We start from the raw sequence: 27,265 nt of genomic DNA on the forward strand, positions 1-27,265 counted from the left end.
GAACATTAAGAGCTTGCTAAAAGAAGAGGTTAGAAGTATAGCCCCCACCCCCAGTGGTTGGTATGCATATAAGAGGTGTGCCTTAGGCAGTTGTTTACTGTCTTTAGGAAATGGATAACCCCAAAGAAGCAGTCCCTTATTTAAAAACTACAACAATAACAACAAAAAGCAGAATATAAAGGTATGATTAATACATTCACAGACAGTCCTACTTGTTTTGGCACTTTTCATCTTTTTTACTAACTCTTTAAGTGTCCATCTCCCTTTCTAGGTCTGTGAACAATGAGCACGGGGTCACATCTTACTCTTGTCACTGGTGGGCATTCAGCATATGCCTCTAAATTAATGAGCCAGTGTGTGTGTTTAGGCAAAATTGAGGGTAGGTATAGTCAGCCAAAAGAAAACAAGCAATCAAATAATAAAAACTGTGAGTCAGCTAGGCAAGAGAGTCAGCTTCTGTCCTGCTGCCCACTTTGGCTCTTCAGATACCACTGGGGCAAAAAGAAAGCCTCCCCCCACCCCTTTTGCAGCCTTCCCCCCATACCTGTATTCTCTCCAAAACTGCAAGAAAGGGAGTAGGTACGAATGAATAGGGAGACAGCCAGAGCTATCTTCTCAGTATTCCCTCCCCAAACCCCAAACCTGCACTCCTTTCTCGGCCCTTTCCCCATTTGCTTGGTCCTATGAAATTCTAGCTTGGTCTCTGTGTTTTCTTTAGACAAAAGAGACAAGCTTGAGGAAGGGAAGCAGTGGGAGTCACTGTGTTAAAATCTTGACAGGCTCTTGGCTCATGTCCTTGTAAAATGAGGGAAATACATAAACTCAGGGAAAACTGAGCTTACAATTGTGCAGCTCCACCCTGTCTCCACCTCAGTCCTGTCCCTGACTATGGCCCTTCTACATATGTTGGACCTCCAACTCAAGGAGGGGCTTCTCACTCTTGAGACAGATGGCATTCTCCCTTAAATGTGTATCTACTTTCTAAATAAACCTTTGTCTCTGCCTTTGCCAGACTCATGCTGAAATTCTTTGCTGCCCTTCTTGGAAGAGATCTCTTCTCCATGACAGTCAGTTACTGAATTAGGCATGGTCCTGGCCACCCGCCTCCCATAGATGGCATGCCAATCACTGAACCTGTCACAGGAGAAGATATTTCTCTGAAGAATGGTCTGAGAAGTTTCCAGAGAAAGGGAGAACTTGACTCAGGGCCAGCAGGGTTCTTGCAGACATGACAGAAAAGAATTTTACCATGCACCAGTCAAAGGCAGAGACAGAGTTTTATTTGTGAAGTCGATACATATTCAAGGAAGAATGGGGGCTTATCTTAAGAGAGAGACCCCTTTGGGGAAAAGCAGGCTATCTCCAGAGAGACAGACAGCAACCTGTTGGTATGGGGTGTTAGTATTTGCAGAGGGAGGATAGCTAGGGGCTGGTCTAGAGGTGGAGGCAGGGTAGAGCTACACAATTTTACACCCTCCTTTGCACATTGCCCTCAAAGTTGCAAGTGTTGGAGGGAGCCTTTCACATTTAGCGGTTTATGGCGCTGCTTTTGACACTTAGTATGTCTCTCTGTCTTCCCAAATTACTATCTCAAAATGACCAGTTTTGCAAACGAGAAAATGTTTATTTAGGAGGCAGCCAAGCCAGAAGACAGATCAAGTCTCAGATCTCTCCCCCATAAGGTTTAGGGATATTTATGATAACGAAGCAGGGAGGTCGAAGGTATGGGGAGAGGTGATTGGAAGTAAGGAAAATTGAAGTAATCAGTGGTCTGTACACGTGGAATCAAATTTCATTGTCTTCATAGGACACATATTCAGAAAGTGTTGTTGGTGGGGACAAAAGGACAGTGCAAGTAATAAATAATGGGTCAGATCAGAAAGATGGAGGCTGGTTTGAAAGGAAAAGTAATAAAATGTTAATACCTCTAGAGCACTTCCCCTTTTCCACCTGTTGCCAAGGTTACCAGCCTCCAGGGATTATTCCTCCCTGCAGGGAGTTGTAGGGGCTGTTAATGAATGCCTCCTAGGCTGCTCCCTTCTTGCCAGGACCCCTGATCCACTTCCTTCTGGCCCTTGGATCACTCCATCTTTTAGGTCAAGTAAGCAGGTTGTGAGGAAGTGAAGGCATGAGAACAAAGGAATTCTAAAGTGTGTAAAAGGGGCAGGACACCCCCACTTCCTCAGACAACCAGCTCCTCTGCCCCAGGGGTCCTAGCCTTGCCTCACCCTCAGCCACTTGCAGGCCTTCTTGGGTGGGGCCCTCAGGGCAGAGCAGGACAGGGCTGAGCCAGAGGCAGCAGGAGCACTATGGGCACAGTGCAGGGTTGGAGAGGGGTTCAAACTGGCCGCCTTTTCAGTAGACAGCCCTGTGCTGAACTTCACTGCCAGCTCTAAGTTTGCCTAGAGAGTGGGGCCCTGTGGTCACTGTCCAAGCCATTCCCCTGCTGGAATGGCCCTGGAAGCAGGAATGAGAGTGGTCCCTTGGGAACCAGAGAAAGTCATCAGGCTGATGCCACCAGGTTATCTTGGGCAAACTCTTCCCTCTGCAGGACCTAAGAGCCCCATCTGAAAAACTGGGGGTGGCAGACAGCTGGATGAGGTATCCCGGAGTTTCTACCCTCCCTAAAGACTTAAGAGTCTGTGACCCTCAGTGTGATATCTATGATTACCTTGAGGACTCCAAGTTTTAGCAAAGGTAAGACAGATTCTCCTGTGGCACATTAGTTGGTGGCAGAGCTGGGTGACTAGGTTGAGTCTCATCCTATATGCCCTGACTTCCCAAGAGGCCCATGAGGAAAGGTCTGGAGATGCTAGGCTCTCCATCCCAGGTTCTGAGAAACTGATGTGACTCCATTTTTGAGAAATCAGCTTCTACCTCAAGGCCTGTCCAGAGGGAGGGGGCATGACTCTTGTCCTTGGAAAAACCCACAGAAGGTTCTTAGGCACATACCCACCCTGCTGAGTTGTTTAACAAAAGGGATCTGTGGTGCTAGGTGACCCTGACTCAGTTAAGCTAGGTGAGGACCCATAGCAACCCCCTAGCAACCACCAATCAGCAGGAGACAGGAAAAATGTCTGAAATGTCAGGTGACCTCCCAGTAGTTTCCGTGATGTATAACATGATTAGGCAACCCTGCAGTTTGGCATAGAGACTCTTGCAACCCTTCCGGGCCTAAACCAATCAGTTCAAATATATCCATCATTTGAATTCACCCACTACCCTTACCCAACGTGTTCCGGCCAGTGAATGTGCTCATCAATGTTAAGAATTGTTGTTTGATTTTCCCGCGGTATAAAATGATTTTCTGTGTGATGTTGTGATGCATAGTGTATCCCCCCAAAACCTATAAATTCTCACTAACTAAGGGTTGGGACTCACTACTCAGGACCGCTGTATTGTAAACGGTTGAGAGTCCAGGTGCGAGCCTGCAATAAAGACTCTTGTGTAATTGCATCAGATTCGGCTCCTGGAGGTCTATTGGGGTCCCACGAATCTGGCATTACGGTTCTAGGAGCTTGTGGGCACCTGGTAGCCCTGCAGGCGTGGGGGCCATTTCTTGGCTCTGGCCCAGGGATGGCAGAGTTTCCTGGGTAGGTGGACAGTGGGCCCCATAACTGGTCCCCTATAGCACCCCTTGCCTTATCCATGGGCCAAGGATTGGGTGGGGCATGTCTGAGAATCAAGGGCACATTCAGCAGAAATGAGAAGGGGGCAAAAAGGGAAGGCGGTGCAGCCCAGTTGGGTCCTCTCAACTTGGCAAGGAGTCACAAGACTGGCCCAAGGCTTAGGGTAGAGGGTATGGTGGAGGACGTCAAAGGAAGGAATGTTCTATGTCCCACTTAATGCTCAAGAAGCAATGAGCCTGATCCAAGGGTCTTTCTTAAGGAAATCCTAGGAATCCTAGGCTGGGGGCAGGGGGCGGACACACCTAAAATCTTCATCCCAGAGCAGGAAGTCTTTGCCTTTGGAAAGGCCATGTCCTCTTTTGAGAATCTGAGAGAAATTACATCCTTTTCTAGTGGGGAAACTGAGGACCAGATTGTCAAGGAGATGTGTCACATCTAGCTTAGGACTTAAAAGGCCCTTGCCTGAGACTGAGTGAGGCCCTGTATACCTGAAGGCAGGGAGCCAATGAGTGCAGACCTGAACCAGGCAGGATGGCAGGGGGAATGGCAGGATGGCAGGGGGACAGCCAGCGGGGCTGGAGGAGGCAGCATGAACTCCTCAGAGACTGGGGCCTGGCCTTCTGGGCCCCGCTTGGAGCTGGACTCCCTCCAGCACTCCCCCACCCAGGCAGTTCCATGATGCACATCCAGGCCTTGGCCCAGGCTCCTGGACCACCTCTCTCCTCCCTCACTCAGATCCAGTTTATTGGGAGGGCTGTCCTTTGGGAATGAGCTTGGGAGCCTCTGGCTTCCCCACTTGGCCTTTCCCCCTGTTGGTCAGCAGGGTTGAGCCATCCCTACTGCACACACAGATTCACAGGCACTAAAACCTGGGCACAGGGACTCCTCCCCTCTTTCTCTGCCATGTGCCCATGAACTTGGGCTTCCCAGACAGAGGAAGTGAGCAGGAATAAGATTTGAGAAAAGCCTTAAGCCCCAAAAGAACTTGAGCCCAGGGAGATAGATATTGGGACAGGGAAAGGGGATGAGAAGTGTTGGAGTTCAAGCCAGGGCAGGCGGGTGGGGCTGGGCCTGGGCTTCCCAGGAGAGGTTGAGGAGGAAAGGGAAAGGGAAGAGCAGTCTTGTCGTGGGACTTTGTGGTCTGGAGACTTGGAGACACATCCTGCATCATAGGTCACCCACCTCATAAAGTTGGTCAGAAAGGATAAGGGGCTGGGCGAACACACCCCCGAGGATGAACTCATAATAAACATGTGCATACTCTCTCTCTCTCTCTCTCTCTCTCTCTCTCTCTCTCTCTCTCTCTCTCTCTCTCTCTCACACACACACACACACACACACACACACACACACACACACCTAGGGACATGCATCTGACCCCTTGGGTGACATCCTTTTGCCTCCACCTTTATCACACAAGATGGTTTCACCCAGATACAAGTATGGAAAGAAGCAGTATAGTTTGTCTGTCCTGATGCTTCATGTGGCAAGATGATATGGGGTCCTTGATACAAATTCAGAGAGCCCCACAACCACTAATAGTACTCTGGAAATTCTGACATGGTTGGGTCACCCAACTAGTGGAGAAAATAACCATAAATCATTCCAGCTGCATCCATTGCTTGCCTGCTCTGCACTAGATGAAACACCTCACCTCCTCCTCCAACAACCTACTACGAAGGTGATATTATTCCCAGTCCCAAGATCACACTCTGGAGACTAACAGACACACGGTTTGATGTGCCCCCTGCCCAACACTCTGGGGCCTGCAGACTCAAAATTCCTGAGTCTACCCCAGGGACAGGACCAGAACCAGCAGCTGATGCACCCCAGGGGGAAGGGACCAGGGTGGGACACAGTTGCAGGAGAGATGCAGGATGAATGCCCCCACCCTCCCACATCTGGGGAGGAGGCGCCCAGGAGGGGGCTCCAGACTGACTCAGGCTGGCTCACCTCCCACTAGAGGGCTGGGCCAGACTTGGTTTTCAAATTCCTGGGCAGCTGGCACCCCCTGTAGTCAGACAGGGATGCTGCAGGACAGGGCTTGCTCCATCCCTAGTGCTAGCTGGGGGTTTTCTCTCCTCCCATCTCCAGCCCTTGCCAGGAAGCCAGCCAGGTCAGTCTCTGTGATTATTACTGTTGCCACATTTTAAGGATGAGAGAAATGACAAGTGTCTTGCTCAAGGTCAATGAGCTAGACAATGTTGGTTCCCTAGCTTGGGTTCTCAGAGAGCAAGGATCTTTCCCTTCCAAGAGGGCTTTGTTCCAACCCCTCAGAGCCTCCCTACATCCCCAGGAAACACCGCTTCTCTAAACCTAGAACAAACAGACAGAGCAGCCATAGGAAGAAGTAAAAACTATTTACAAATGTACAACAGGAATGGAAGTCTTAGCACTCCCAATAGGGGAGTGATTGAGGGCTCAGCTACGAGAGGCCTCCACATGGAGGCTCAAAAGATGAAGTTCAGATGTCCTGGTATCCAGCAGTGTGAATGGGTGAGTGAGAGGATCGTGGATGGGAGGCCAAGTCTTCTCTGTGGGCTTTTTGCTGCGGCATCGGGCTGATGGAAATCTAAACACATAAGTCAATACATGGGTGTTCTTTCTAGCTTCTACCCTGCAGTTCACAGTCATGGCTCTGGGCCCCAGGAGACAGGACAAAGGAGAGGGCTGGTACCCCAAGTAATGCAAGGGCCCTTGGTGGGCACCATGGGTTATCTACCCTACTGCACTCCTAATGCTCCACTTCATATATTTCACATGGGATTTCAAGTACAAATTTCCATAAAAAAAAATAAATAAAGAGCCAGGCACAGTGGCACATGACTATAATTCTAGTGGCCTGGGAGGCTGAGGCAGGAGGATCACAAGTTCAAAGCCAGCCTCAGCAAAAGTGAGGCACTAAGTAACTTAGTGAGACCCTGTCTCTAAATAAAATACAAAATAGGGCTGAGGATGTGGCTCAGGGGTCGAGTGCCCTGAGTTCAATTCCCTGTCCCCCTCCACCCCAAAAAAGAATCTCCTTTAAAACATAAATTACTAGTCTCAGTCCTCATTAATAACTGAGGAAACTGAGGCCTAGAAAGGTAAGGGACTGGCCAAGGCCAACTAGCAAATTAGTGGTGCAGTCTTTTCTCTTTGTCTATTCAGCAACACCTGGGAGTACTCTGAAACCTGGAACCCGCACACTCAGGTTCATATTTCCGTTCCTTAAGCTCCATGTGCTTCAGCTTCAGGGCCAGCCCAACCTCAGGAGCCTCCCCCAACACATGTGTGACCCACAGACATCCTTCTCCCAATGCACACCCACTATTCCTCACCTCCTGTAAAGCTGCAGCCTCGCCACTCCCTGGGGGGCCCTGCCCATGTGTTGGAGATGTGGGCCCAGGGAGCTCTGTGGGACGGTGTTGACGGGAATATTGTGGCAAGAACCGTGTGTGCACTGGGTCCCCTTGCTCAGGGTCCCACTCCGTGCCTTCCGCCTGCTGCATCCAAGTAGCTGCAGACATGTACCTGGGGCGTGATAGACCAAATGCAGGGAGTCACTACCCACCTTGGCCTGGTCCCCCTGACCACCCTCACCCTCAGCTTGGAAAGCACAGAGCCCAGGGTTCCCAGCCAGGAGTCTCATCCAGGCTGCATTTCCCCTCTACTCCATTTCTTAGGGCAAGAACCTAGAAGGGCAATGAATAGGGACGTTCCCAGAGGCTCCCAGAGTGCCCTGGAGAAAACCCCAAAGGAAAGGACAATGGGTGACAGGGCCTGGGAGCTGGGGTCAGGGACCAAAGAAGAAAACCCAGCTTTATCTCACCCCACTCCCACCAGCCCCAGAGATCCACCACTTGAGCCTTCAGTTTACCAACTCACATGGGTCCCACTGGCATACAAATGGTCAAATACCAGTTGTTGGCACAGCCCTGGTCGAAGGGGTTGTTGTTCCGGAGTGATTTGCCCTGGAGGGAGATGGGGATGGGAAGAGGAGCTCAGAATCAGCAGGACTGGGCAAGGCCATCTCACAGTGACTCCTACTAAGTCAGTCAGCTTAGCCAGGGCTCAGCCCAGGACTGGAGCAAGATTCTAAGGGCAGGGGAGCCCAAGAGTGACCCAGGGCCTCCTGCCTTCCTATGCTCCTAGGAAGAGTGACCTCCCTTGACCCACTTGTGAGCAGCTCTCCGCAGACAGTGCTGACACTGCACTCCTTTCTCCTGCCTTCTCAGGGCTCCTCATCATCATGTGCCTCCCTGTGCAAGATCCTTGTTCTGTCTCCATTGGCCACACCTGTCCTCTTACCTCATCCTTCTACACACCCCCCTTTTTTAAAAAAATATTTTTTAGTTGTTGATAGACCTTATTATTTTTTTTTTAATTTGTATGGGGTGCTGAGGATCAAACTCAGTGCCTCACACATGCTAGGCAAGTTCTCTGCCACTGAGCTACAACCCCAGCCCCTTTCAGATACCTTTTAAACTCTTCCTTGTGCTGCTCAATTGCTCCAAAGACAATGTCACCACCCCACTCCCACTTCATTTCCCCACCTCTCATTTTTTTTTTCTAAAATTATGCCTTAACTGAATTTCACTATCTGGGAGGACAGGGGCAGTGGGGAGGCCCCATCATAGTTTCCTAGTCAAAAATCACATGGCCCAGGAAAATCTGGGCTGAAGGCCTTCAGTACACAAAGCAGTAAAGGTCAAGCTCAAAGTAAAGGCAGACCACAGGGCTGATGAATAAGGGCCAAGCACAGAGTCTCAGGTGGGAGGAGGACCAGATATGGCAGTGGTGGGCTGGGGACTCAAAGGATGGGAGGTGATGAGCAGGTAGGCTCCTCTGTCTGTTCACTGTCTCGGGGTCTGCAGCATCCCCTCCCCCACTGATGCTGCCCACCAGTCTTACTGAAAGAGCCTTTAGTCAAGAGATTGCCATACTAAAGGAATCCCAGGGCAGAGATGCCCACCCCTATCATTCCTATTCAACACTAAAAAGAAAAAGCAATAAAGATACACAGATTGGAAAGAAGGTAATGAAACTTTTCTTCACAGATGACAATTTTCTATGTAGAATGTACAACAGCCACAAAATGCTGAGGGAGAACTCAGTGGTTGAGCACCCCGGATTCAACCCCTAGTCCTAGAAAAACAACACTAAGGACTCCTGCTCTTGGGATGATGCTATGAAGAAAATGGAATGACAAGTCACAGATTGCAAGAAGAGATGTGCAAAACCTAGATCTGAATCTGATGTAGAAAACTCTTAAAACTCAATAAGAAAACAACCGTTTTTTCAAATGGGCAAAAGATTGGAGTAAACGCTTCTGGGGGGAGTGGGTACCACGGATTGAATATAGGGACACTCAACCACTGAGCCACATCCCCAGTTCATTTTTTTTTTGTATTTTATTAGAGACAGGGTCTCACAGAGTTGCTTAGTGCCTCGCTTTGCTGAGGCTGGCTTTGAACTCGGAATCCTCCTGTCTCAGCCTCCCAAGCTGCTGGGATTACAGGTGTGCGCCACTGTGCCCTGCCAGGAGTAAACATTTTACCAAAGACCCACTGAAGGCCAAACAGACATGAAAATAGGCTCAACATCATTACTCATTAGGAAAACACAACCTGGAACCTTAATGAAATACTACGACTCATTTAATAAGACAGGTTTGATTAAAAGACAAAACAAAATAACAAAGGACAGTGTGAGGGGCTGGGGTTGTGGCTCAGTGGTACAATGCTTGCCTAGTGTGTGTGAGGCACTGAATTCGATTCTTAGCACTGCATATAAATAAATAAAAGGTCAACTGATACCTAAAATATATTTGAAAAAAAAAGTGTGAAATGTTGGTGAGGATGTGAAGCAACTGGAATTCCCAACATTGCTGGTAGAATTTAGAAATCTTACAGTTGTTTTGGAAGACAAATTTGGCAGTTTCCTACAAAGTTCCACACGTGTTTACCTTATGACTCAGCGATGCCACCCTTAAGAATTTATTCAACAAAAATGAAAACTTTGTTCACATGCCTGTGCATCAATGTTTGGGGCAGCTATATTTATAACTACCCCAAACTAGCTAGGCATAGTGGCCCACACCTATAATCCCAGAGGCTTGGGAGCCTCAAGCAAGAGGATGGCAAGTTTAAAGTCAGCCTCAGCAACTTAGTGATGCGCTAAGCAACTTAGTGAGACCCTGTCTCAAAATTAAAAAAAAAAATTTAAACATAATTTGAGGGGTGCTAGGAATGTGCCTCAGTGATTAAACACCCCCCGGTTCAATTTCTAGTATGAAACAAACAAAACAAAACAAACAAAAATACTGGCAAAAACTAGACATAATGTAAAAAATCCTTCGTTTGATGAATGTATAAACAATCTATAGGGCATCCATACGCTTCTACACAGCAATAAAAGAAATAAAATACTGATATGAGCGACAACATGGATGAATCTCAAATACATTGTCCTAAATAAATAAAGCCAGAGAAAAGAAGGCAATGAATCCATTTACATGTGATCCTGGAAAAAAAGAAAAACCAGAAGGACATAGGGAGAGAGACTGACAACAACAGGTGAATGAAAGGATATTCTGGAGTAAAGAAAGTGCCTAAACTTGATCATGCTGGAGAATGCAGGACAGTATCCAGTTGTCAAAATCCCGTATCCTAGACTAAAAGGGTGAATTTTGCAGTTTTAATTTATTCCTCAATAAATGAGTTTTTGTTGTTTTTTTTTTTTTAAATCCCACCATGGCTCCCAGGTTTCCACTTCATCAAAACTAAATTTCACGCTCAACTTTTAGGGGCTTTTTAATCTTGACTCCTCCTTATAAATTATCTGGCACCTTGGGTTTGATTTAGAATCGTTCTTTCCTCATTTCCTTAACATCCTACATTCGGGTTTCTCTGCCTTTTTGCAAAGGTGTGCCTCTCACAGACAACACCCTCCTGTCTTCCACCTTTGCAAAATCACACCTAGGACAGGAAGAGTGGCACGTCCTCCTCTACAATGCTGGCCTCGCCAAACTCAGTTTCTTCCAGGCTGCTACACCACTCAGGACCGACCCCCGTCTCAAGCGTTTCCCTAGGTGTCTGCTGGTGTTATTCTGATCACAGGGTTCTTATCAACACAAGCGCAGGATGCACCCATCCCTCAAATAACAGGCTCTCCATGCAATGCACCCACGAGGAAGAATGACCACTGAGCTCCAGGGGGAGGAAAGATCTGAGCTGCATCTTAAGGGGTGGGTCTGGAAGGACTCATGAGGCACCATCAGGACCAAGGGCAGTGAAGATCAGCCGAAAGTGCCGGATTCCCAAAGATGCAAGATGCCTCCGCACCATCTGGTATTGCAGTACTCGCTTACCTTGCTCACCGACACAGCCTGTATCATCAGGAGCAGAATGACAGGCAGCAGGAGTACCAAGACGGGTACAGCTACTGCGATGCTGTGCATACACAAGCTAAGAAGAACAGACAAACTGTTCTCTCCTGGCCCCGCCCAACGACCGACAGCCCTCATTAGCCCCGCCCTGGCTGGCCCCGCCCACCCACTTTTTCCTCCCTGGACTGGACAATTAATCCAGCACACCCAAGAGAAACCTCACCCCACCATGCTGGCCTCCCACTTGACCCTTTTCAACCTTCATTACCCCACTTCTTGGCCTCCCTAGATTCTTAACTCCATAGTCCATCCTACCACGCCCATCTCCCTGACCCCACTCGCCTTCAATCTGTCCTTCATAGGTCCTCCCAAGTAGCTTCTCCCTTTAGCCCTGCCCACAACATCAGCCCTCCCTCGGTTAACCCCACCTCTTGGCTGTCCTGCCCCTTGGCTGTCCGTCCCTCCCCACAACCCATTCTCTTCCCAGTGTGGGCCCTTGGGACTGGGTGGATACGCCATGGCTGAGTCCAGCGACAAGGGCATGTGTCTTGTACGAATGAGAAAAAGCACACTGGTAGCCAGAAGAACAACCAGATAAAGGCACAGGGACACCAGCAGCAGCACGAATACGCGGAAATTTCTTTGACCTACACAATTGTTTACCCACAGGCAGTGGTGGTCAAAGTCCTAGGGGAGAGAAGGCAGACCTTGAGGGTCTATGTGGCTTAGCCCAATACCCCCAAATCTTGAGGCCCCCCCTCAACCCAGCCCCTAGACCTCCTGCTCTTGGCCCTGCACGTGAGCTCCCATCTCCAGGGTGAAACCAGCACGTCCATGGATAGAGCACAGTTAGGACGCCATGGCTCATCAGGTCATTTGTTATGAGTGAGGTCTCTAGAGACAAGACCTGCCTGGTGTCACTTTGAGCAGGATACAGAAAAGCTGTGAAGCTGTATTTTTTCAGATACTGGGTAAGGATGAGAAGAATTTCTAGCCCAGCCACCCTTCTGTACTTGGAAACCCGTGCAAGGTGTGCACATGAGAGAAGAGCACTCGGAACCCAGGAAACCCTCAATTGGACACCCAGAGGTGGACAGGCAACAATACCCAGAACAGGGCAGCAGCTGGCCTAAAGTTATGGGTATCTAGTATCAGCAAGCTAGTGGGACAGTCACTGCCTTTCCTCCCCTTGACTCCACCAGGCTCAGCACAGATGGTGCCCTTTGCATGTCAGCACCTGTGCAAGCAAGGCCAGCGTCTCAGGACAAGTGCAGAACTGGAGGCAATAACATATATAAGTGACCAAGAGTGGCTGAGAGCCACTTGTAGCAGTGTGGGAAGATGATCTCATACAAACCCCTGGACCACATATGATGTGAGGTTCCTGGTCCTGGCCAGGTGCCCTGGGATGGGTTGGTGAGTGGACAGGAAGTAGGATTCCTTACCTCCACACAGATACTACAGAAGGGACAGTGGTGGGTCCGGGGTGGACGATGGAAAGAACACTTCGAGCACCACTGCAGGCGAAAGGCCATGTTGTTCACTCGTGCTATGTATTGAATGTTGGGGTCCTCTTCTAAGGAGCCTGGCAGGGGAATACATTTGGGCAGTGGCAGGAGGCCCTTCCACCACTCTACTGCTTGGGGCCACCCCATAGCATCATTGGGCAACAAGAAGGGTGGGGAGGAGGAGGGCAGGGGAATCCCGGTCCCTGTTGAGCAAGCTGACCACTCAGATGGGCGGCAGTCAGAGAGAAAGGGCTGTCCAGCCACAGGAGCTCTATACAGAGCTCTCCCCTTTTGGAATAGTGATCAGTGCTTGAAGTCGTGTGTAAAATGGGAAGGAGGAGGAGTGAACTGCGTGGTTTGGAAGGGCCTGCTGGCCTCTCTTGCCAGCCTGCCCAGTCCTTCCTTCGAAAGCAGCTGGAACACCTCCAGGATTCTGTTTTTTCGCACTTAAGTGGCTTGGGAAATGAAGTGCCAGGGCCCAAGTAATGATGACATGAAGGGAAGGGCTCCTGAGGCCACGGGGGTGGGGGGTGGGGTTGAGGGGGGTTAGCATGTTTGAAATCACCCCTATAGGCATCAGCCCTTGGGATACCACCTCCTTCTCCAGGGGTCTGAGGCCTTACCTTTGTGCAAAATGCCTGGGTCTGACCCGTTGAGGAAAATGAGGCTGCAGAAGGACAGTATAAAGAATAGGCCCGAAACCACGGCAAATTCCCACTGCCCATTCTGAGCCAACCACCGGCACCTGAAACCAGAGCCAGACTCAGTCCTAGTCTGGGGAAACCCAGAGCTCCCCACAAGGCCTAGTTCACCTGAGGTAGGACTCACTCGCCTTAAGGACTGATCTAAATATCCAGGTTAGAGACAGACCATGGAGACTCCACAAAATGTCACCAGCATTACCAGTCTCTCATAGTTCCCTAAATGCGTCAGGCACTCCAGACCTCTGTGCTTTCACATTGGGTTCCCTCTAACTCTATATCCTCCTTCCCCTGCTGACCCTCTCTCTCCACTTCCCTCCCTGCCTCTGTACTGTCCTTGTCTATTTTCTCTTCTGTGTCTAAGACACTGAAACCTTTCATGGGAGACTCATGGAAAGGCGAAGAAGATGCCACTTATTGTAATAAGAAGCATTGCATTAAAAGCTGGAAACAGGCTTGGTTTCAGCCATGAGGATTCGATCGGAGGTTCATTTGGGGGCGTGATACTCTGTGAAGAGGCCATGGCTAGACCACCAAGCCTCACAGACTGAAGCCACCAACGAACTCTTCTGGGTTGGCACCCAGACTGCCATGACAACAGAAGTGACATCACAGAGGTTCTGGAATGGGGGCTCTGGCTGCTTCCAGTGACTTGTGAGATCAACCTTCCCCAACCCCCACATACGCACATGTTGTAGACTGGGACATCCTGCTCTTATGATGGTAGCTTTGTTGGAGCTTGTGATGATATGATGTGGTTTGTCCCAAAGGTTCAAAGGCTGGAGGGTTGGTCCTCAGTGATGAGGTGGTAGAACCTGAAAGAGGTGGGCCTAGTGGGAGGTAACTCAGTCACTCTGCAAGATGCCCTCTCAAGGGAGTAATGGACTTCTCATGGGCCCCCATTTGCTCCTGTAAGAGGGTGTTGTTATCAAAAGAGCCAGATTGGTCCCTCCCTGTTTTCTGACACACAATCTGGTGAACACCCTCACCAGAGATCACTTGCCGGAGCTGACAAATCTTGGATACTGAGTTAAATAAAACTTACCTCCTTATAAATTATCTGTTCTCAGGTATTTTGTTAGAGCAACAGAAAGCAGGCTAATACAGAGGCCATAAATTATGTGAAGATGGCATGGGGAGAAGTTTGGTGATGGTAATCCCCCTTTCAGGCCCAGTGCTAATTGGAGTCAACAGTGCTCATTGCTCATGCTAGCTCCACTTCTTCCTTTTTGTTGTAACAGAGCTCCAGTTTGGGGAAGGAGGTAGAAATCTACCAATTAAATATCTTCCCAGTTTACTCACTTCCATGGTGGGATTTATGATGTAATTCTCTCTCAAAAATAAAATGAGCTGGGGATGTGACTCAATGGTTAAACAATCCTAGGTTCAATCCCTGATGATGATGATAATAACAATACTAATAATAATTTGTACATATTTATGGCATATAACATAATTTGAAAAATGTTACATTGAAGAACGTCTGAGTCAAGCTTTTTAACATATGCATTACTTCATATTCTTATTTGTGGTGAGGACCCTTAAAATCTACTCTTTGAGTCATTTTTAGTGTAGATAACATTATCAACTGTACTCATTCTGTTGTATGTTATTATTAACTGTAGTCATTATATTGCACAATAGATCCCTTAAACTCATCCCTCTCATCTAAGTGTAATTTGTTCTCCTGGGACCAGCATCTTCCCCCTCCACAGCCCAGCCACTCCTGGGCCCCTGGCAGTCACCATTCTGCTCTCTGTTTCTATGAGTTCAACTTTTATAGATTCCACATGTAGGTGAGATCATGTGATTGTTGCCCTGTGCGTGGCTATTTCCCCCAATAAAACGTCCTTTGGCCTCATTCATTTGTCATAAATGACAGAATTTCCTTATATTTTTTTAAAGACTAAAGAGTATCCCCTTATATTTCTAAACCACATTTTCTGTATCCATTCATGCACCGATTGGCTGGACCATAGGGTAGTTTTTTGTTTTTGTTTTTTTTGGTGCTGGGGATTGAACCCAGGGCCTTGTCCATGCAAGGCAAGCACTCTCCCAACTGAGCTCTATTTTTAAGTTTTAAAGAAACTTCCCATACTAATTTCCATAATGACTGTACTAATTTACATTCCCCCAAACATAGTACAAGAATTCTAGTTTCTCCACATCCTGACCAGTACTTAAAATCTTTTGTCTTTCTTTTTCTTTTATTTATGATGGGGGTTGAACCCAGGGGGACTTTAACCCTGATAGCCATCTGGAGACCTTTTTACTTTTTATTTTGAGATCAGGTCTCACTGAGTTGCTGAGGTTTACCTTGAATTTATAATCCTCCTGCCTCAGCCTCCTGAGTTCCTGAGATTAAGGCATGTGCCACTGGTTCTTTTGTCTTTTTGATAATAACCATTCTAATAGGTGCGAGAGGGTATCCCATTATGATTTTAATTGCATTTCTCTAGTGATTAGTAATGTTGAATATTTTTTTTCAGATTTCTCTTGGTCAGTTGTGTTTCTACTGAGAATGAAGTGATGTTTGGGTCACAGTCTACCACCAAGTTTTATGTCAATTTCTGTTGTAGCACAAGAAAAAGGGATGACATGCATTGGGTCATGGAAAAAGGTTAGCAGTGGTACTAGAATCATAACTACCAGGTCTATTGAGCTTTGGAGCAAACCATGCTAGCCTTAGGGTTTCTCCTTTTGTTTTGTATTTTTCATTAGATATATATGACAGCACCATGTATTTTAATTCATTGTACACAACTGCAGCACAAATTTACATTTCTATGGTTGTACCTGATGTAGCGTTCACACCATATGTGCATTCATACATGTACCTAGGGTAATGATGTCCATCTCATTCCACCATCTTTCCTACCCCCATGCCCCCTCCTCACCTCTGCCTCCCCTTTGCCCCATCAAAGTTCCTCCATTTTTCCTTATCAGAGAGAACATTCAGCCTTTGGATTTTTGGGATTGGCTTACTTGATTTAGCATGATATTCTCTAACTCCATTCATTACATGTCGTAATTTTATTCTCTTTTAATGCTGAGTAATATTCCATTAGGTATATATACCACAGTTTCTCTATCCATTCATCTATTGAGGGGCATGCAGGCTGTTTTCACAGTTTAGCAATTGTGAATTGAGCTGCTATAAACATTGATGTGACTGTGTCCCTGTAATATGCTGATTTTAAGTCATTTAGGTATAGACTTAAGAGAGGGATAGCTGGGTCAAATGGTGGTTCTATTCCAAGTTTTCTAAGGAATCTCCATACTGCTTTCCAGATTGGGTTGCACCAATTTGCAGTCCCACCAGCAGTGTATGAGTGTACCTTTTCCCCTTCTACATCAGCATATATCGTGGTCTGTCTTCAGCACACAGGGCACTTTGTGGCACAACCTCTGTTTTATGTGGTTTACATGAATTAACCCACAATTCCTTGTTTTACAGATAGGGAAATTGAGTGACCAGGTGCTAAGTGCTACCCAAGGTCTCCCTGCTGGACAGTTGTAGAGCTGTGATTTGGACTTATGAGGTCTGGCTCCAGAGTCCTTGCCACCAACCACCAAGCAAGTGACTCCAGGAGGAGTTGCAGTCAGGGGGCTGAGTAGAAAGGGAATGAAGTTGGAGCATGGGATCAGTGCCTGAGATGGGTGCTGCCAATAATGGAAAGGAACCCTGATTGGTGAATCCCAGAGGGCAGACCACATTTAGGTCCCTTGAGAATAGTGATCCTGGACATGGAGGTAACCATTGTGAAAAGAGCAACCATTCTCCAGAACAGAAACCTACTCTCCAAGTACAAGGATTTCACCAGAGCCTTGCCCTCAAGGGGGAAGGCGTTTCTCCTACTCCAGGCTCTTATCTTCTGCAAGGTGCTAGTGGTGGTGGAAAAGTAGGAAACACCAGTGAAAGTCACACCCCAGCAATACAGGCTCACTCAACACCATGATCTAATCATAGACCACAGAATCCTTCCTTCCTCTCTACTGTGCCACTATACCAAAAAGCCTCCGCACAACTTTAGAGAATTAGAGATGAAAGAGTTGAAGACACAAATTCTTTCATTTCTGGCAAGAAATGAAAATAAGCACATTATAGGAATCTGAAAGTTTCTGGCCTCTTTGGCAACAGAAAACACTAAACATGACTGAACTTCTAGACAGATGAGCACAAAATCTCACCAAATAAATGGCCTATTTACCTCAGTTCCTATTATTCAGTACACTGTCTAGCTTTCAATCAAAAATAATTATAAGGTATACATACTAAAAAGCAAGAAGAAAGGACATAAAGCAAGCATTCGAATGAGACCCTCAAATGATGAGGCTGTGGGAATTATCAGACAGGGATTTGAAACAACTATGATTGAGATCCTAAGGGTTATAGAGGGTTAGAGCTGAACAAGAATATTCAAGAAAAGATAGATAATGTAAGCTGATGATGGAAATGGTAAACAAGAAAAAAAAAGGAAAGACTGGAGATAAAATGACTAAGATGAATGCTTAACACCTTTGATGGGCTCACTAGTACCCTGGACATGACTGGGGAGAATATTAGTGAACTTGCAGATAGGTCAGAAGAAATTTCTCAGGCAAAATTGCAAAGAGAAAAGAAAAATTGAAACAGAAAATTTAAGAACAACGGGGCAATTGCAAAAGATAAACACACGTGCAGTTGGAATAGGAGGAGGAGAAGCAAAATAGAACAGAGTTGAGGAAAGACTTCGAGTAATAATGACAGAAAACTTTTATGAAGTAATAGATACAGGGAGTTCTGAGAACATCAAACAAGGCAAATACCCAAAATCTACACCTACCATCTTTCAAATTGCTGAAAATCAAAGCCAAAGAGATGGTATTTAAAGAAATCATCTTACTCATACAGGAGCCAAGATAAGAATCTTAGTGGACTTCTCCTAAAATGTGCTAGAGAAAGAGAGTTGAGTGAAATTTTGAAGTGTTGAAAGGAAAACCCACCAGCCTATAATCCTCTACCCAGTGTATCATGGTTTGATATTGTGTGTCCTCCAAAAGCTCATGTGGGAGACATGCCTTCAATATACATTTTAAATTGTTTTTCTGGACACAGTTTTGTTCCTGTATCTTCTTAAGAGATATCCTTGAGAAAAAGTTTTTTGAAAAATCTAGTCTCAGCCAGTCATTGCAGGACATGTCTCCTCATCCCCACTACGCAAAAGGCTGAGGAAGGAAGATGGCAAATTTGATGCCAGCTTGGGCAACTCAGGTGGACCCTGTCTAAAATCAAGGGGGATTGGCTGGGTATGGTGCTCGTTAGTAGAGTACTTGCCTAGCATGTGAAAGCCCCTATTTCAATCCCCTGTACCAAAAAATGGGGTCCTTGAAGAGGCTAATATCAAGGCAAAAAGGATGCAATGATCATTTCTTTTTACTTTTTATTAAGTTTGTAAGGCTAGCCTTCAACTTGTGATAGTCTTGTCTCAGCCTCCTGAATTTAGGCATGTGCCACTGTCCTGGCCCAGAACTTTTTAAAATAAAATCAACCCCACAGCATTGTCATCTGATAATATCAAAAAGGTAACAAAAAGTATATGAAAAAAATGTTTCCCCCAAATATATGTATATATATATTTAGTTGTAGTTGGACCAAATGTCTTTATTTATTTTTATGTGGTACTGAGGATCAAACCCAGTGCCTCACATGTGTGATTCGGGTGCTCTACCACTGAGCTACAGTCCCAGCCTTTCAGTTATCATTTCTAGTTGGAGGCACTTTGTGACAGAATAATATTATCTCTTTTTCTGGGTGGGGGGGTACTGGGGATTGAACTCATGACACTTGACCACTGAGCCCATATCCCCAGACCTATTTGGTATTTTATTTTAGAGACAGGGTCTCACTGAATTGCTTAGCACCTTGATTTTACTGAGGCTGGCTTTGAATCTGAGATCCTCCTGTCTTAGCCTCCCAAGCTGCAGGGATTACAGGCAGGCGCCACTGTACCCAGCCCAATATTATCTTCTTTTAGTATGATCCAACCCAGTTGTTTTCTTGACTGTTTTAAAATAAATCTGTTCTCATCATCTGATACAATGCTCATGTACTCATCAAAACCAATGATACAGCTCTTATCATTATATTCATTTGCTCATAGAACCACCCCTGAAATTGGCACCTATTTTGCAAGCATCTGAAGAAGAGGGTGATGGGCTGCACCATTGCCTTCTGTGCTTTTGGCCCGACCATACCCGTGGTGGAATCTCTGACAGACCACTCTCACTGCATGCTACTACCTCAGAAAGCCACTTGTGAGTAAATATATTTCTGCAGAATCTCTTAACGACGGCTACATAAAAATCTATAACAAATTATTATAATTTATATTATAATTTATTTAATTCTCTGTAGTAATTTCAAGCTTTACACGTTACCTTTACACTGTGGTGACCTTCCTTCTATCTAATAAACATCTTTGTGTACCGAACCACTTGTTTCTTTAAAGGATTTGGGAGATCCCTGTGCTGTGGATCAAACCCAGAGCCTCACATGAGCTAGGCAATTGCTCCATCACTGAATGACACCGTTGGACCAGAATGGAGAGATTTTACTGGGAAATTTTATACAAGCTCTGATAGTACCTAATGAAATGTTGCTTTTTGACAAAATAATGGGTTTCTAGAAAATGATTATTTGTACCCACCAGATACACTTATGATGCCAGCCATCTGATTGACAGATTTACTCTGGGGTTGTTGATAAGAAAATACATTGCTTTTTTTCCCCCAAGTAAAAAATTGCAATCTATTTATTTATTTTTATTAGTAAAATTTTACATAATACTGGGATTCATTATACCATATCCTTGCATGCACATAATTTGATCAGTCTCATGTTCCAGCTAACATATTCTTTTTTTTTTTTTTTTTTTTTTTGGTACTGGGAATTGAACCCAGGGGTGCTTAGCCACTGAGCAACATCCCCAGCATGTTTTTGTATTTTATTTAGAGATAGAGTCTCACTGAGTTTCTTAAGGCCTCACTAAGTTGCTAAGGCTGGCTTTGAACCCACAGTTCTCCTGCCTCATCCTATAAAGCCACTGGGATCACAGGTGCCACCACACCTGTCTAACATATTTTTTTGGAGTGAGGGGAGGTGGTATCTTGAAATTTTCTTTTGTTTTAAATGCTGGGAATTGAACCCAGGGCCTCATGCAAGCAACCAATTTATCACTCAGGTACATCCCCAGCCCTTGAGCATTATTTTTAATAGGTCTATCTTTTGGACACGACCTAATGGCTGGGTATCATGAGAAATCCAGTATTTTATGTGTCTGGAACTTTAAGTATATTTTCACTCAAAATTCCTGTAGGACAGGAGTTTCGCAGAGTAATGAACTGGCTCTGGTCATATTCAACAAGATGAAACAACCAGCAAATATGGGAAAGACCTAAGATTGAAATTCAGATATACAGTACACCAGGATTCAATATCTGGGTTATGTGGCTTCTCTGCAAGAGGAAGAAGAAAGTTTTTTTTTTTTCTTTTAATACCAAGTATTTTGAGCCAGGTGTAGTGGCACGTGCCTGTAATCCTAGCAGCCGGGGAGACTGAGACAGGAGAACGAGAGTTCAAAGCCAGCCTCAGCAAAAGCAAGGCACTAAACAACTCAGTGAGATCCTGTCTCTAAATAAAAACACAAAATAGGGCTGGGGATGTGGCTCAGTGGTTGAATGCCCTTGGGTTCAATCCCCGGTACTAAAAAATAAATAAATATTTTATTGTATGTTGCTGCCAGTGTATATAAAATAATTACCATTGTGAAATAGAAATTCATGAAAATTCAGAGAGGTAGATGTTAAAGATTGACAAAAGTAGAAGATTGTATTTTGGTACATGTGTTACAGGGAAATTTTTTGTACAGGCTTCAAATTAAGCTCTCTTGAATATTCACTGGTTCTTGAGCAGTGGGTTTGGGAAACCTCAGAAAGATGACTACAAAAAGGAATAGACTTTCTGGGGTCTGAAGGAACTTGTACATGAAGATACTCCAGTCAGTAGGGGATCATGGTGAGCATTCTGCAGACAAAATTTTTTCAAGTCAGCAACTGCCTGGGAAACCTTCATGTGGTTGAGTCCGGCCTCCAGCCAGAGCTGCTGAACCACCTTCTTCATAGTGTCAACGCTGGAGGAACAAGACATGGTGCATTCGAGGGCCAGGTGACTCTTCTGTCAGAGAGTCCACAGGTCACCGTCAGCTGGGCCAGATGACTGGGCAGCGTGTAGCAGAGAAGATTCTTTTTTTGAGGGGGTCTGTGGATTGAACTCAGGGCACTTGACCGCAGAGTCACATTCCCAGCCCTTTTTTGTATTTTCTTTAGACACAGGGTCTCACGAGTTGCTTAGCACCTCGCCATTGCTGAGGCTGGCTTTGAACTCACGATCCTCCTGTCTCAGACTCCCGAGCCACTGGGATTACTGGCTGTGCACCACTGCGATTGGCTAGAAAAGAGATTCTTATAGAAAAAGAGATAAATAATTGCCAGGAATTAAGGGCTGATTCTTTTTTTTTTTTTAATTGATTTATTCTACATGACAGTAGAATGCATTTTGACACAACATGTATAAATAGAGTATTACTTCTCATTCACCTGGTTAAGGGCTGATTCTTTATCTGAAAACCCAGAAAGAGAAGCATGTCTCTTGGGAGCATGCAAGCAGTCATTCCAGTGTAGCTGAAGTCTGGGAAAGCCCAAGACTAACTTCATGGAGACCCCATACTTCTGACACAGAAGGCAAAAGATAACCCAGTATCTTTGATAAGGGCCTAAGAGTAAATGGGAAGTCTCAACTGGTTCTAAGGATGAGTCACTGTCTATGGGGACACATTCCCCACTGAGCTAACAGAAGGAAACTCAGTTCCTTGTATCTAAATAGCATGTTTTAGGTTTCCATTTTCTTGTGAATTCAATGAACAAATATTTGTTCAGCTCCTATGTTAGCCTGGGAACTCCATGAAATACTTATTTTCTGTACCCCATTGTCCAGGTTCTTGTAGCTGTCTGGCCAGCTACATGAGGACTGTGATGGTCACTTTTTTCTTCTTCTGAAACTACACCCTTATATTTCCTCCTTTACCAGTAACCGCCGCCCCCCCACCCAGCCCATCTCCCTTTTAGTATCAATGTGAATGACATTTGTCTTTCTTCACAGTGCAATATCTAATTCCCCTCTTCTATTACCACCATATTCTTTTTTGAAATGTTTCTTATTGTGTGAAGGCTTTATTGGAACAATTCTTAGTATGTGTCTTCCATTGCAGCCTCCCATCTTGGGAGTTGAAGACCCTTCTTTTATCTCCTTTGGGTTAATTATTTCAAACAGGTAATTTAGACCATTGAAGTCCCAGGAATTTGAATCCTGGATCAGAAGGGATGCTGGAGGTGGGGCTAATGGCAATTCTAGGGACAGATTATTCATGAACCTGTGGATTTGTGCCAGCTCCCTGGAACTGCCTTGATTCTGCAATCTGCCACAATCTAGATAACTGCCTTAATTCTATGAACTCCTGATACCCTTCCAGGAATTTCTCTATTTGCTTTGTATAACTAGAGTTGGTCCCTGTTCTATGCAAATCACAGCTGGAACTGATGCAGTAAAGCTTCCATTCATTCAACTGAATATGCAATAAATTTTATTGAACACCTATCCTGCCCCAGTCAGTCTCAGTGTCTGCCAAAGTGATTATCCAAACTGATTTGTGGTAATATGTCCAAGGAAAAGATTGGAATTCAGTTTGTTGATCAGCTTTGTGTCACTGACAAAATACTTAAGATATACAACTAGAAAAGAGAAAATATTTATATTTGGGTTATAGTTTCAGAGGTTTCATTCTATGATTAGCTGATTCTGTTGCTTTTAGGCCTATAGTGAGGCAGAACATCACTGAGGGAGCATGTGGTAGACCAAAGCTATTGACCTCGTGGTGCCTAGGAAGCAAAGGAGAATTTGCTTTTGTAACAAAGCCTCTCACTCAAAACCCAGTAAACTCTGAACCATAAATGAATGAATGCATTGTTGAAGTCAGAGTCCTTGTGATTTAATCTGTTCTCAAAGACCCCCATCTTTGAACACTGCTGCATTGGGGACCAACTCTTCAACACTTGAGCTTTAGGGGTCATCTAAGAATACCCAGAATTAGCAGAATTAAACCCTAAGCTGATATTTCTTTTTTTAAAAAAAAATGTTTATTTCTTAGTTTTAGGTGGACACAATATCTTCATTTTACACTTATGTGGTGCTGAAGATGGAACCCAGTGCCTTCTGCATGCTAGGCGAGCACTTTACCACTGAGCCACAACCCCAGCCCTCTAAGCTGATATTTCTTGAGAAACATCCCCACATTTCTATGTCAAGCTAGTTACTAGAAATCTTCAACAGCTGCAAATCATCAAAGAGAGACATTTCTCCCCTGCCAGATAACTTAAATTACCCTTTGATAGAGGCTATAACTAGGCAATTTATACCAAATAGAGTAGGAGGAAACCCAGGTTATTGGCCAAGGTATTTCAAGCCAAGTGAGTCTTATAGCATCTCTCAACTATTATCAGTAATGTGAGTAATGACAGATTAGCTATAAAGATACTTTGCAAACACAGAGGAGCCTGGCAATTGAAGTTCTAGAAATGGATAGTTTTCTTTGATATTCAGAAGTTGTCAGACTACCTGGTTTTTGTTTGAAACTTACTAAGAATTCATTACATATAGGATATTCCTAATTCCTCAAAATTCCCCAGCAACCGCCTCCAAATCCCACCCAGTTTCTTTCTTTCTTTTTTTAAAGAGAGAGAGAGAGAGAGAGAGAGAGAGAGAGAGAGAGAGAGAGAATTTTTTGATATTTATTTTATAAGTTTTTTTTTGAGCGGAAACAACATCTTTAATTTGTATGTGGTGCTGAGGATCGAACCCAGGGCAACGAGCATGCCAGGTGAGCACGCTACCACTTGAGCCACATCCACAGCCCCTCTTTCTTTCTTTCTTTTTTTTTAGTTGTTGATTGAGACAATATTTTTGTTTATGAATTTATTTTTTTAATGTGGTGCTGAGGATCAAATCCAGTGCCTCACACGGGTGAGGCAAGCACTCTACCACTGAGCTTCAGCCCCAGGCCCCCACCCAGTTTCTTAAACAAAAATTCTTGCTATGGTCTGAATGTTTGTATTCCTACTTCCAACCCCCAAATTCATATGTTGAATTTCTAAGCCTCCAAGGGGATGGCATCAGGAAGTGGGACCTATGGGAGATGATGAAGTCATGAGGGCAGAGCCCTATATTCCTGTATACAGTGCATGCCTATTGCCAGAGATTACTATCTTTAAAAATGTGATAGTGTTCTTCAAAATAAGCCAAGGACGCTTATCTGCCCCTTTCAGTAAGTGAGGACACAGCAGGAAGTTATTTATGAATCAGGAAAGCTGGTACCATGACCTTACATTTTCCAGTCCCCAGAACTGTGAGGAATAAATTTGTTATTTTTTATTTTAGCATCCCAGGAATACTAAGGTAATTCATAAACAAATAAGTAGACTCTTTGCTCTGAGAATGATGAAACAGAACCCATGTGGGGAACAAACTCTTATCTAGTTATGTTTGTTTATACTAAACAAAATAGTAGGGGAGATATAGGTATTCACTGTTTTAAGTGTAACCAGAAATGGTGGTGGTTGTTTTTTTTCTTTTTTTTCCTTGGTTGTTTGGACACCATGGATTGAGCCCAAGGGCACTTAATCATTGAGTAAATCATACATCCCCAGCCTTTTTTTTTTATTTTTCATTTTGAGACAGGGCCTTGCTAAATTGCTGAGGTGGCTTTGAACTTGTTATCTTCCTGTCTCAGCCTACTGAACTGCTGGGATTACTGGTATGCACCATCATACCCAATCCCAGGATTGTTTGAAATGTGTGTTAAGTCACATAGACAAAGAAAGTACTGTCATGAAGGAAGAAGGGACTTATACTACTGATCCCTACAAACAGAAGGCACTGCAGGCTGTGAATGGGGAGCACACAGGGAAATACCAGGTCAGTCAGAAAACAAGGTCAGAGCCTTTATTGTGGTTTTTAAGGGAAGGACTGGGTAAAGGAGCATAAGTTTTGAATTGTTTGGTTTGGCTAACTCCAACAGGCTGCAGCATTTAGGAATGTCTCTTGCAATCTGGTACCTGGCCCTGGGGCAATTAGGTAAAGGGAACATTAAGAGCTTGCTAAAAGAAGAGGTTAGAAGTATAGCCCCCACCCCCAGTGGTTGGTATGCATATAAGAGGTGTGCCTTAGGCAGTTGTTTACTGTCTTTAGGAAATGGATAACCCCAAAGAAGCAGTCCCTTATTTAAAAACTACAACAATAACAACAAAAAGCAGAATATAAAGGTATGATTAATACATTCACAGACAGTCCTACTTGTTTTGGCACTTTTCATCTTTTTTACTAACTCTTTAAGTGTCCATCTCCCTTTCTAGGTCTGTGAACAATGAGCATGGGGTCACATCTTACTCTTGTCACTGGTGGGTGTTCAGCATATGCCTCTAAATTAATGAGCCAGTGTGTGTGTTTAGGCAAAATTGAGGGTAGGTATAGTCAGCCAAAATAAAACAAGCAATCAAATAATAAAAACTGTGAGTCAGCTAGGCAAGAGAGTCAGCTTCTGTCCTGCTGCCCACTTTGGCTCTTCAGATACTGGGGCAAAAAGGAAGCCTCCCCCCACCCCTTTTGCAGCCTTCCCCCCATACCTGTATTCTCTCCAAAACTGCAAGAAAGGGAGTAGGTATGAATGAATAGGGAGACAGCCAGAGCTATCTTCTCAGTATTCCCTCCCCAAACCCCAAACCTGCACTCCTTTCTCGGCCCTTTCCCCATTTGCTTGGTCCTATGAAATTCTAGCTTGGTCTCTGTGTTTTCTTTAGACAAAAGAGACAAGCTTGAGGACAGGCAAGCAGTGGGAGTCACTGTGTTAAAATCTTGACAGGCTCTTGGCTCATGTCCTTGTAAAATGAGGGAAATACATAAACTCAGGGAAAACTGAGCTTACAATTGTGCAGCTCCACCCTGTCTCCACCTCAGTCCTGTCCCTGACTATGGCCCTTCTACATATGTTGGACCTAAACTCAAGGAGGGGCTTCTCACTCTTGAGACAGATGGCATTCTCCCTTAAATGTGTATCTACTTTCTAAATAAACCTTTGTCTCTGCCTTTGCCAGACTCATGCTGAAATTCTTTGCTGCCCTTCTTGGAAGAGATCTCTTCTCCATGACAGTCAGTTACTGAATTAGGCATGGTCCTGGCCACCCTCCTCCCATAGATGGCATGCCAATCACTGAACCTGTCACAGGAGAAGATATTTCTCTGAAGAATGGTCTGAGAAGTTTCCAGAGAAAGGGAGAACTTGACTCAGGGCCAGCAGGGTTCTTGCAGACATGACAGAAAAGAATTTTACCATGCATCAGTCAAAGGCAGAGACAGAGGTTTATTTGTGAAGTAGATACATATTCAAGGAAGAATGGGGGCTTATCTTAAGAGAGAGACCCCTTTGGGGAAAAGCAGGCTATCTCCAGAGAGACAGACATCAACCTGTTGGTATGGGGTGTTAGCATTTGCAGAGGGAGGATAGCTAGGGGCTGGTCTAGAGGTGGAGGCAGGGTAGAGCTACACAATTTTACACCCTCCTTTGCACATTGCCCTCAAAGTTGCAAGTGTTGGAGGGAGCCTTTCACATTTAGCGGTTTATGGCACTGCTTTTGACACTTAGTATGTCTCTCTGTCTTCCCAAATTACTATCTCAAAATGACCAGTTTTGCAAACGAGAAAAGGTTTATTTAGGAGGCAGCCAAGCCAGAAGACAGATCAAGTCCAGATCTCTCCCCCATAAGGTTTAGGGATATTTATGATAACGAAGCAGGGAGGTCGAAGGTACGGGGAGAGGTGATTGGAAGTAAGGAAAATTGATGTAATCAGTGGTCTGTACACGTGGAATCAAATTTCATTGTCTTCATAGGACACATATTCAGAAAGTGTTG

The sequence above is a fragment of the Callospermophilus lateralis genome, unplaced genomic scaffold, assembly GCF_048772815.1.
Source record: "Callospermophilus lateralis isolate mCalLat2 unplaced genomic scaffold, mCalLat2.hap1 Scaffold_116, whole genome shotgun sequence".
NCBI classification, from domain to species: domain Eukaryota; kingdom Metazoa; phylum Chordata; class Mammalia; order Rodentia; family Sciuridae; genus Callospermophilus; species Callospermophilus lateralis.